The sequence below is a fragment of the Sus scrofa genome, chromosome Y, assembly GCF_054392235.1.
Source record: "Sus scrofa isolate SSC_HxYL_T2T_F1_AM1 chromosome Y, Sscrofa_HxYL_maternal_Yorkshire_Landrace_v2.0, whole genome shotgun sequence".
In the NCBI taxonomy this organism is placed as follows: domain Eukaryota; kingdom Metazoa; phylum Chordata; class Mammalia; order Artiodactyla; family Suidae; genus Sus; species Sus scrofa.
The window spans coordinates 4,412,292-4,425,175 of record NC_139402.1 but is presented as its reverse complement, the minus strand read 5'-3'; positions in this window follow the sequence as shown (position 1 = coordinate 4,425,175).

Genomic DNA, 12,884 nt, shown 5'->3' with positions numbered 1-12,884 from the left:
AGCTAGGGAACTTCCCAATCGGAGCTGCAGCTGCCAGCTGACACCACAGCCAGAGCCACACAGGATCCGAGACACATCTGCAGCCTACACCTCAGCTCACAGCAACGCTGGATCCTTCACCCATGGAGTGAGGCCAGGGATCGAACCCGCAACCTCATGGAGACTAGTCCGGCACCTTACCATTGAGCCATGATGGGAAATCCTGCTTTGGGAAGAGGCCAGGTCAGCTAGAGTTTGCAGCCCGAGAGAGGCCAGCCATGCAGTGAAAGAACCCCCAAGATGTGCAGGGTGGCCCCTTCAATGTCATACTCAGCATCACGTGCATAAGAAAATCCACGTGGCAGGCGAAGGACCCCTGCAAAGAGAGGATAATCTCTGATGCTCGTGCAGGACCAGGGATCGTTACTCTTTCCAGAAGGAAAAGTAGGAGACAAGCTCCCAGGACGTGGGGCACAGCGTGACGTTTCATTAATCTGTGCAAAGAACAACCCCCTCCCTTGATACTGTAGTTAATGGAATGTATCCTCATTGAAACCTCTGTTACTCTTAACCCTTTCACCCAAGAGGGCAGAACATTTGGACGGGTTAGCTCAGCATCGAGACTGCTTTGACCGACACACGTGAAAATGAGTCAGTGAGAATAAGAGAAACAAACACAAGCCAAAGATCCAGGTGGAAAGGGGGTTGAACCACCTTTGCTGGGTATCTCCTGCTGTCCTGATCCACCCATCACTCCATTCAAAATGGTCTTCACATATGGTTGGCCAAAAAACACACGAAAATATGTCCACCATCACTCATGATTAGAGAAATGCAAATCAAAACCACGATGAGGTACCACCTTACACCAGTCAGAATGGCCATCATCCAAAAGTCTACAAACAATAAGTGCTGGAGAGGGTGCAGAGAAAAAAGGAACTCTATTACCCTGTTGGTGGGATTGTACATTGGTGCAACCACTGTGGAAAACAGTGTGGAGTTTCCTTAGAAAACTAAAACTAGACCTACCATTTGATCCAGCAATCCCAGTCCTGGGCATCTCTCCAGAGAAAACCACGACTCACAAAGACACATGTACTCCAATGTTCACTGCGGCACTATTTGCAAGAGCCAAGGCATGGAAACAACCTAAATGTCCATCGGCAGAGGAGTGGATCAAGAAGGTTGGTACATATATACAATGGAATATTACTCAGCCATTAAAAAGAACGAAATACCAGCATTCTTAGCCACATGGATGGACCTGGAAATTATCATGCTAAGTGAGGTCAGCCAGACAATGAGACACCAACATTAAATGCTTTCACTGACCTGTGGAATCTGAAAAAAGGACAGACGGAACTTCTTTGCAGAACAGATGCTGACTCACAGACATTGAAAAACTTATGGTCTCTGGAAGAGACAGTTTGGGGTGTGGGGGGATGTGCTTGGGCTGTGGGATGGAAATCCTGTGAAATTGGATTGTGATGATCATTATACAACTACAGATATGATTAAAAAAAAGAATAAAAAAATAAAAAATAAATAAAAATGACAATAACAACAAAAAAAACAAAATGTCTTCAGCCTGATCCAAGTTTCCAGACAGTGACTTAGACGAATAACGTCAAAAGATCACCTGCCCTTTGCAGTTCCCTTTGTGGCTCAGGAGACTAAGAACCCAACCAGTATCTGTGAGGATGCAGGTTTGATCCCTAGTCTCGCTCAGTGGGTTAAGGATCCAGCATTGCGACAAGCTGCGGCATGGGTCACAGAGGCAGCTCAATCTGGTGTGGCTGTGGCTGTGGTGCAATCCTGCAGGTGCAGCTCTGATTTGACCCCTAGCCTGGGAACTTCCACATGCTTCAGGTGCAGCCCTAAAAAGAAAAAAAATTACCTAGCTTCTGGTTTCCAGTCCCTCAGAAGGGTGGGGTTCACCAGCAGAAGTGGGGGGTTCAGAAAGAAGGGAAAGCCCTACCACCTCCTTCCTGCCAAGCCCTTTCCCACAAACCCCTCCAGAGTCTGTAAGTCCTGCCACCCTTCTCCTTTATCACCCACGTTTCTGCCATGCCTGTCTGAAGTTTCCCTATGTCCTTTGCCACTCTTTTTTGAAGTGAGTTCCTTTTAAAAATCATCCTCAAATCACAAAATTGGAGGCTGCCAAGCCTTCCCCCACAGGACTGCCCCTTACCGCCCCTTCCTTGACACCCCTTTGGGAAAAAAGCTGGCTGGCTGATTTAGGTTTTCAGACACAGGCGGAGGGAGTCTGACGCTGTAACCCAACACCCATCGGCTGCCAGCACATTCATTTTCTGCTGTATTAGCTCGTGAGTTTGTTGACCGAGGTTTCTTTCGGAGGATCTAAATGACAATGGAAATGCTGTTAGGTTCTTTGAGATGGGGTCTAAAGAGTGTTTTGATTTCAAATGACTTACAGGAAACGCTCGACGCAAACCACTTCAGGGTTCATGGACGAAGACAGCCTGTGCCTTACTGACGAGCTGTATGAAACCTATAATTATGAACCGAATGGGCAGGACAAGGTTTAACGGCAGGAAATAAAGAACAATTCCTACAGTCATGCCCTTGATTTTTATTTCGGTTCTTTAAGACCCATGGGTCACAGGTAGGGACTTGGAACCTTTTCATTAAAGTCGTGTTGACTTCCAATGGTGTGTTCACTTTGACTCTACAGCACAGCGATTCACTTATACAGATATATACCATACATTACATTCAATATTCTTTTCTACTATGAATTTTGAAAGCATGCAGTTCTTTCTTTCTATTGAAGTACAGTTGGTTTATAATGGTGTCTTCATTTCACATGTACAGCAAAATGGGGTTCAGTTTTATATAAAAGCATGTATTGATACATGCTTGTTCCTATTCTTTTCCATGATGGTTTATCACAAGATATTGAATAGAATTCCCTGTGCTCAGTAGTAGTAGGACCTTGTGGCGTGTCTATACTATGTAACAGTTTGCATCTCCTAACCGCAAACTCTCAGCTCAACCACAAGTCTGTTCTCCATGTCTGTGAGTGTGCTTTTGTTTCATAGATAAATTCATGTATGTCATATTTTAGATGGCACATAGAAGTGATATCCTGGGTGTTTGTCTTTGCCTGACTTACTTCACCTAGTGTGAGAATCTCTAGGTCCTTCCCTGTGGCTGCACATGGCATGCATTCATTCTTTTTCATGGCTGAGTCGTATTCCACTGTGCATATGGACCACATCTTCTTTATCCCTTCATCTGCTGATGGACCCTTTGTTGCTTCCATATCTTGGCTATTGTGAAGAGTGTGGCTATGAGTATAGGGGTGCATGGATCTGTTTGAATTAGTGTTTTGGGGTTTTTTGGAGAATGCTCAGGAGTGGGATTTCTGGATCCTAGGGTAGCTCTGTATTTAGTTTTCTGAGGAACCTCCATACTGTTCTCCATAGTGGCTGCACTAATTGACATTCCCACCAGTGGTGTAGGAGGGTTCCCTTTTCTCCACACCCTCTCCAGCAGTTACTATGTGCAGATTTATTAAGGATGGCCATTCTGTCGAGTGTGATGAGACCTCATTGTCGTTTTGATTTGCATTTCTCTAATAATTAGGGATGTTGAGTGTTTTTTCATGTGTCGAATGGCTGTCTGTATGTCTTCTTCAGAGAAATGTCTAAGTCGTCTGCCCATTTTTCAGTGGGGTGGTTTGTTGTTTTCCTGTTGAGTTGTATGAGCTGTTTGTATATTTTGGAAATTAAGCCCTGTCAGTCGCATCATTTGCAAATATTTTCTCCCATTTCATAGGTCATCCTTTCCTTCTGTTTGGCTTCCTTTGCTGTGCAAACGCTTCTAAGTTTGCTTTGGTCCCGTTTGTTTGTCTGTCTGTTTGTTTGTTTTTGTCTTTTTGCCATTTCTTGGGCCACTCCCGCGGCATATGGAGGTTCCCAGGCTAGGGGTCCCATCGGAGCTGCAGCTGCCAGCCTACGCCGGAGCCACAGCAACGCGGGATCTGAGCCGCGTCTGCAACCTACACCACAGCTCACGGCAACGCTGGATTGTTAACCCACAGAGCAAGTGCAGGGATCGAACCCACAACCTCATGGTTCCTGGTCGGATTCGTTAACCTCTGCGCCACGACAGGAACCCCTGTCTGTTTGTTTTTATCTCTATTGCCTTAGCAGACTGGCCTAAGAAAACATTGGAATGATTTCTGTCAGAGAATGTTTCGCCCGTCATCTCTTCTAGGCAGTTTAGGGTGTCCTGCCTTGTGTTTAAGACTTTAAGCCATTCCGAGTTTATTTTGGTGCATCATGGAAGGGCGTGTTCTAACTTCATCGATTTGCACCCGGCTGGCCAACTTTCCAAGACCCCTTTGCGGAGGAGACACGCTCTTCACCTTTGTATATTTTTGCCTTCTCTGTGGACAATTAATAGACTGCGGGTGTGGGGCTTTCTTTCTGGGCTCTCTCTTCTGTTCCACTGATCTGAGTGTCTGTGTTTACGCACCGTTTGATCATTTACCTTTGCTGTATTGTCTGACATCCAGGAGGGTTATGCCTCCTGGGACTCGAAACGTTTGAACCGAGGCGAGTGCCCCCAGGAAAACCATCAGTGGAAGTATTATGGGATCTCTAAGCCTTAAGAAATTCACACGGACTTAAGCATTTTGGCTCCATGTCATCTGGTAGGAAAGCTCTTACTTAAAGAGGCTGATCTGAGAAAATAAGCCTGCACGATGACAAAATTAATGGATTTCGGAGTTCCCATGGTGGTGCAGTGGAAATGAATCTGACTAGTAACCATAAGGACACAGGTTCAATCCCTGGCCTCACTCAGTGGGTTAAGGATCCAGCGTTGCCACAAGCTACATGGTAGGTCACAGATGCAGCTCAGATCCAGTGTTGCTGTGGCTGTGGTGTAGACCTGCATCTGCAGCTCTGACTCAGCCTGTACCCTGGGAATGTCCATATGCTGCAGGTGTGGCCTTTTAAAAAAAAAAGAAGAGAAAAAAAAAATGTGTACTTCCCATCTAATCTCTTGGCTTAAGAACAGCAAAAAATAGAAAATGCATTCATGTTTTCCCACCACAGGATAAGCAAACAGAGGAGAAACAACACTGGTGTCCTGGGCCTTCAGATTTAGTTAACAAAACAGTTCCCCACTTCTGGCCCAAGTGGCTACCACAAAAATCAATGACAATGCATTTCTGAAGATGAGACACCAAAAACGATCCGTGTTGAAGCTTTAGGGGAAAAACTAATTTGCTACCCTCGAAGAATTTTCCTTTGGTTGATTTTTCGTCTGGGCATGGTTTGTGGATAATGGTTATTTGAGATTTGCAAAAAGTTGAATGCACTAAAAGGAGGATTATGAAAACGATTTGATGCCTGATGAAATTTGCATTTCTCTTGTGAATTGTAAGCTTCTGCTTTTCTTCCTTCTTTCTTTCTTTCTTTTTTTTTTTTTTTAAAGAAAACACACACACAAAAGCCTGAAAACTGTGAGCTGGGTTGATGTTCAAAAGCCATAAGATTTGAGTTGTTTCTAGATTTGGAAAAGTGAGGTATCCTCACGCATCTAAATTTCTTATTTTTTCCATTCTTTTTGTCAAGCTGGTTTTAGAAGCGAATAATAGGTAAACCACGTCTGGGAATCTTTGGTCAATGTGTTTGGCTTTCAATTGAAATGTAAGCTATTTGTTAATTGTTTGCTTTTTGCTTTTTATGGCTGCACCTGCTGCATATGGAAGTTCCCAGGCTAGGGATGGACTCAGAGCTGCAGGTGCCAGCCTACATACACCCCAGCCCCAGCAACAAAGGATCCAAGCCATGTCTGTGACCTATGCCATAGTTCACAGCAATGCTGGATCCTTAAGTCACTGAGTGAGGCCAGGGATCGAACCTGAATCCCCATGGATACTAGTGCATTAACACTGAGCCACGATGGGAACTCCCCGTTAATTTTTTTAAACAAGGTGTTAAATTGAAAATATTTGAGGATCACACATAAAATTGGATGTGAAATGTTCGGTCATCCTTTCTTAGAAAAACATTCATTTAGTGGAGTCACCTAAAATCAGCTAGAGAAAATTAAAAAAATGTATGCTTCTCAGTTTGTGAAACTACCTCCCTGTGCTTTTCCTTCGGTCATTTAAAAAAAATAATGAGGAGTTCCCTGGTGGCTCAGCAGGATAAGGATCTGGTGCTGTCACTGCAACAGACCGAGTTGCTGTTACAGCTCGGGTTCAGCCCCTTGCCTGGGAATTTCCACAGGCTGCAGAACCTGTCAAAAATTTAAAAAATAAATAAATTAATAAATGGGCGTTCCCGTTGTGGCTCAGCAGGTTAACGACCCAATGTGGTCTCTGTGAGGATGCAGGTTCCATTCCTGGCCTCGGTCAGTGGGTTAAGCATCCGGCATTGCTACCAGCTGCTATGTAGGTGGTAGATGGGGCTCAGATCCCGTGTTGCTGTGGCTGTGGTGTAGACCAGCAGCTCCAGCTCTGATGTGACGCCTTGCCTGAGAATTTCCGTATGTGGTAGGTGCAGGACTAAAAAGAATGAAGGGATGAATGAATTAATAAAATACAAAGTAAAAACAATAATGATTTTACTCCATATAAGGCACAATACTCCAAGGAAAGGCAAATAATACGAAGAAAACATGTATTCAGACTTTATGTACAAAAAGTGAAATTTTCCCAAAGTGAAGTTGGTAATCTCCAAAGTCCTGGAGGTTACTAGTATTAGAGGCAGTGCGTGCCTGATGGCTCCATCTGAAAGGCAGCAAAGTGTATCACATACAGACATGTTGGCACATGTTTTCTGTAAAGAGCCAGAGCATAAATCCTTTGCGCGCTGTGAGCTGTACAGTCTCCTTCCAAACTATCCCACCCTGTTGTTGCAGCCAGAAAGAGCCATGGACAGTCCCCATACGCAAATGAATGTCTGTGGCTGTGTCCCAATAAAACTTTATTTATAAAAGCAGACCCCAGGGCCAGATGCGGCCCCCAGTTCCTAGCCTACTGGCCCTTGAAATGGAAAAACAGAGCCATTTCTGAGCACTTATAGAGGAGTTCCTGGCATGGCTCAGTGGTTAAGGAACCTGACGAGTATCCATGAGGATGCAAGTTTTCTGACCCTGGCCTCGCTCCGTGGGTTAAGGATCAGGTGTTGCCAAGAGCTGTGGTGGAGATTGCAGACATGGCTTGGATCCCATGTTGCTGTGGCTGGGGTGTAGGCCAGTATCTATAGCTGCAGTTTGACCCCCTAGCCTGGGAACCTCCATATGCTGTGCAGCACCCCCCCCAAAAAAAAACAGCTTATAGAGAGCTTGCAGCTTGCAGCTTGCAGCTGATAGGTGATGCAACCAGACTTTACTGAGATCATCATTCTTTTCCCCAAAGACTCCATTACATTTTCCCTTCATTTTCAAGGCAGCTGTCTCTGTCTCTAACCCAGAGCTTGACCACAAATCTATTTAAATTCTTAATGAGGAGGCTTCTGGAGACCCTTGGGGAGGCACTTTGCCATGTGCTTTGGCTTCTGCGTGAGCAGCCCCGGTTTCTCACGGCCTTTCCAGGACAACGCCCTGCCCATCCCCAGCAACTGCAATTCCAGCTCTAAATATTTCCAATGGAGCAATTAAAGTAAATGCCAAGAGGGGGATGTTTGGCCGTGCTCGGGGTCCGCTTCTAAATTACCCACAGAATTTGAAACCAGGGCAGAGGTGCCCCCGAACCAGCCCCTCGCAAATTGCTGAATACGGTAACCGGGGGATGCTTCCAGTCGGATGTGCACCAGTATTTTATTTTTATTTTTATGTATGTATTTATTTTGCCCATAATGAAGAGACTCTTGAAGGATGTCTTTCAAAAAAAGAAGGAAAAAAGAGAAAGGCTACTTTTGGATCTTTTGGATTCCAGATGGAGCTTTCATGCCAGGGTCGTAGGAGAAAGCACAGGTGCACAATGGGGGGGAGTTCCTGTTGTGGTTCAGGGGGCTGAGGACCCAACATCGTGTCTGTGACAATGCGGGTTCCCTCCCTGGCCTCACTCAGCACGAGAAGGATTCAGCGTTGCCACAGGCTGTGGTGTGGGTCCCAGATGCGGCTCAGGTCCGGTGTTGCCACGGCTGGAGTGTAGACCGGCAGCTATAGCTCTGATTCGACTCTTAGCCCAGGAACTTACATGTGCTGCAGGTGGGGCCCTAAGAAGAAAAAAAAAATAATGCACTAATGGGAAAGTCATCTTCGTTCCATTAAAGCAATCCTCCCTGAACGGCCTCTGTCTGGCTTGAGCTGAAAGCCATCATTAGCTCAGCCCGCCCACTGCCTCTCCCAGCAGGTCAGCAGCCTCAGGACCGAAAGAGCGCTGTCGTGGGTGCTTGCCTCTCTGGCTGATCCTCATTCATCAGCACACGGGGGTACTTTTCCTGGCAGCATCTCTTAGGCTGCTCTTGTGGTCCTCCATTCTAACACCTTGATCTTAAGCATTAAAGTCTCTGGCAACCAAGAAGCTGCTTGACCAACAGGTATGACGACCACCCCAAGCACACATGTCTCGTTGACAGGTCTCTTGCCCCCATAGCGCCCCTCATTTACACCTAAGGCATGGCCAACAGATGGCAGAAAACCCAAGCAAGAAACAGCAGCCCAGGGAGAAGCAGCCCCCAGCATTATTGCCCCATCCCCTGGAAAGACATCGGAGAGCTGCCATCCCGTAATTTTCTCCTGCATCTGGTAATGATCAGAGTTGGGAATGAGCATCCAGCAGTGTGCTGGGTACCAAGACATAGAGCGCAAACAACTTAGGGCGCCAGAGTTCCCAGAGCTGACGTCCCACTGTTCCTTTTGTCGCGGTGGTGTTGAGCGCCGTTTTTTGTGAACTCCAAAATGTTTTAACATGGATTCAGAGAGCAAGCACACACAAACACACACACACACACACTCACATGGAGAGACATGTAAGTGGCTGTGCAAGTGTATAAAATGGGTGCTCTTGGAGTTCCCGTTGTGGTGCCACGGGGTGAGAACCTGATGGTCCCCATGACGATGGGAAAGAAAGAAAGGAGGAGGGGGGGAGGGGAGGGGAGGGGGAGGGGGGACGAAGAAGGAAAGAGGCCATGGTTTCCTGGGCTCTGGGAGAGACGCGCTGGGTCTGAGTTTACCCCCAGCAACCACCAGCCCTGGATGCTCAGACGTGCTCAGCAGAGAGATGGTACCCAGGTGCCCCCGTCTAGCCTCCTGGCACAGAGGGTGAGCGACCAGTTGGTGGGAGAGTCTGAGGCCACCGGTGGGGGCAGCACTGTGACCCCAGAGCCAGGTCACAGGACTGGACAGATGGCCTTAGGATGGGGTGGAAGGAGCTTTGGCGATGCTGGACAGGTGGAGCGGGAAACACCATCTGCCTTTGGCCAGACTGTGGAGCTGGCCAGCCGCTGGCATCAGTCACAGGGGCCAGCAGCTCCCGGGGAGTCCTGGACCATGAACAAACAGGAGGCCCTGGGACAGCAGGGACCAATGCCTGTCAACATGGCCCAAAGCTCCACTTCCTGGAAGGCACGGCGGTCTCAGGGCCCGGATGTCGCTTGGGGATGAGGGATGGGGGAAAGTCATAAGGACAGCGTTTTTCCGGAAGGGGTGCTGTCCAGTCTTACACTGGACAAAAATGACTGCCTGGGACGAATTCTAACACGTCAGGCGTCTGGCGTCCCCCTCCAATTAGCATGCACGTGCAGGCACACGCAGCCATGGCGGACAGCGCACATGCACACACACTCACGCTCACATCTGCATGCCTGTGTACGTGGACCATGTATATACTTGCTGCAGAATCGTACAAAGCATGCCACTCCCGCAAAAGGCACGCTCACCACATACACGCATGCATACACTAAACCCAGCACAGGACACACATTCGCACATGCACGCACAGCTGTGTATGTGATAACACGACGTGTGTCCACACCCACACGTGCACACACATATGCCACACACGTGCACATGAATGCACCAGACATGCACAACACCTACACCACACACACACACACCAGAGCAGCACCTCCCTCTGGGGAAATCAGATGATCTGCGTTTTCTCCACACACCTGAGCACAAAGGATGAGAACAAATGAATGCCACCTACATAGCAGAGGAGAAAGGATGCTGGGCCCCGGAGGAAAGCAACCATCATTCCTCCAGGGTCTCTGCCTGATGCCCCCCTTCCCCCCCAGGAAGGACGCCCCATCTCCTTCCTGCTTCCAGGACTGTACGTGGAACCAGGTCCTTCTGTCTCTGGAAGACGATCCATCTTAGGGACTTGTCCTTTGTGAAAAGCCATTCCGTGTGGATGCTCCAGTTTTGCAGTAGCTCCCCGGTGATGCTTCTGCAGTGCTGAAAGCAGGATTATCCTTATCAGTGTAAAGCACGCTTCAGTCTTCTTGGCTTTTCTTGCTTGGATGGAATTAAAAGATTCCAGGAAATGCCCCAAATGACCATTCAAAAATGCACGTGCGCTGAGGTTGTAAAGATGCTGCAGAAACGGGATGTCCGCTGGACTCTCGTTTCTCCAAAAAGCCTCCCTGAAATTAAACTGTGGAAGAATAAAAACCCTGCACAGGGAAGACAGCATGTGGGTGAGCAGTTACCAGAAATAAAAAAACGTCAACTGCTTGCTGAGAGTCAGAAAGAGGAAGTGAGGCGGGCAAGTTTAAACTTTAGAGCAATGGTCTTCACATTGTTCCTTTAAAAAAAATTTTTTGTTTTGTTTTTGCAGCATATGCTAGTTCCCAGGCTAGGGGTCGAATCAGAGCTGCAGCTGCAGGTCTACACCGCAGCGACAGCAACGCCGGATCTGAGCCACATCTGTGACCTACACCACAGCTCACAGCAACACTGGATCCTTAACCCACTGAGTAAGGCTGGGGATTGAACCCACCACACCTCACGGACACGCTGTTGGGTTCTTAACCCACTGAGCCACAACGGGAACTCCCTGGAAGCTATTTTCTAACACAAATATGTATCAGGTCAATGATATCCATTTTTGCCATCTATACATTGGCTACCAGACAGAGAAATGAGGATCAGCTTATAACTCATGGATGGTTAGTGGTTCCAAATAGAAGCTGAGTCCTGTCCTTACAAGCATATCGACAGAAAGCAGATTAGTGGTGGCCAGGGGCTGGAGGGAGGGTCATGGGGCATCTTCTTTGGGGTGATGAAATTGCTTTGGCCCTAGACAGGAGAGTGGTACCCCGGTGAACTTGGCAGTGGCTACCTGCATAGTAGGTGAAAGTCACTTCAGAAAGAAGGAAGAAAGGAAAGAGAGAGAGAAAGAAGGAAAGAAAGATGGGGGAAAGAAGGAAAGAAAAAGAGAGAGAAAAAGAAGGAAAGATGGGGGAAAGAAGGAAAGAAAAAGAGAGAAAGAAAAGGGCTTTCTAATGCTTGTCCACAGCCGAGATGAAAAGAAGCGGGTATGAAACAGAAATCCGTCAACCTTAGGCTTCAGCATCTTTGTCCCGGGCCTGTGTGATTTCAGTGTGCCCGTGGGTAATGGGCAGCCTCAGTGCCAGACTCTGAAACAGCGGGGCTCAGGGACCAGCAGTGTTTCCATCTGCCGAGCTGGCAAAGATGTCCACTGGGCAAAGAGCCCAGGGTCTGCTGTGGAGAGGGACGAGCCAGTCCCAACCAAGGCAGGGAAATGAATGAAAACAGGCTGGGGCAGATACCGCGTGTTGTAGTGTTTCCCTGGTTGGAAAGTTGTGGGAACGCGGTCTTTGGGGTGTCATTACACCACTGATGTACCGGAACCTTGTGATTCCAGTTGACTTTCCCATAGTTCTCTTGAGTCTCTAACAATGGGGACGTTGGGAGAGATTCAAAAGTTGGAACAGGAGTTCCCATCGTGGCTCAGCATGTTAAGGACCCAATATAGTCTGAGGATGAGGGTTCAATGCCTGGCCTCACTCAGTGAGTTAAGGATCCAGTGTTGCTACAAGCTACAGGGTAGGTCATACATGCAGCTTGGATTTGATTCCTGGGCTGGGAACTTCCATATGCTGTAAAAAGAAAAAACGTAGGATAAACAAAAGACAAAACTACAAGGGAGAGTAAAGGCTCAGGGGTAACCAGGGATCTTGGAAAGGAAGGGGTTTGAGGACCCTGACATAATTCTGTGGTAGAAGGAGGTCACCAGCCATTTGTCAGAACCCACGGGATATGCAAAGAGTGACGCTTAAGGTAAACTGTGGGTTTTAGTGAATAATAATGCAGCCGTGTTGGCTCATCAGTTATAATAAATGAACCACATGAATGCAAGATGTTAAAAATATGACATACTGTTGAGAACAGACTTGTGGTTGCCAAGGAGGAAGGGGGCTGGGGGAGGGAGGAACAGGGACTTTGGGATTAGCAGGTGCAAACTGATATATACAGGATGGATAAACAACAGTGTCCTCCTATGGAGCCCAGGGAACTCTATTCAACATCCCGTGATAAAGCATCATGGAAAGACTATGAAAAAGAATAGATAGATAGATAGATAGATAGATAGATAGATAGATAGATAGATAGATGTATATAGACAGATAGGTAGATACATACATACATACATACACAGATACATAGACACATAGATACATAGGTAGATACATAGATAGGTACATAGATAGATACATAGATACATAGATAGATACATAGGTAGATAGATTACCATGATGGAAAATTATATGAAAAATAATATATGTAAGAATATATAAATGAATATTCCTTTTCATATTCTTTTATATAGATGGATAACTGTATCACTTTGCTGTGTGGCAGAAATTAACAGAACACTGTGAATCAGCTATACTTCAATAAAATAAATTTTAAAAAATATATAGCATGGACAAACAAGGACCAACAGCATA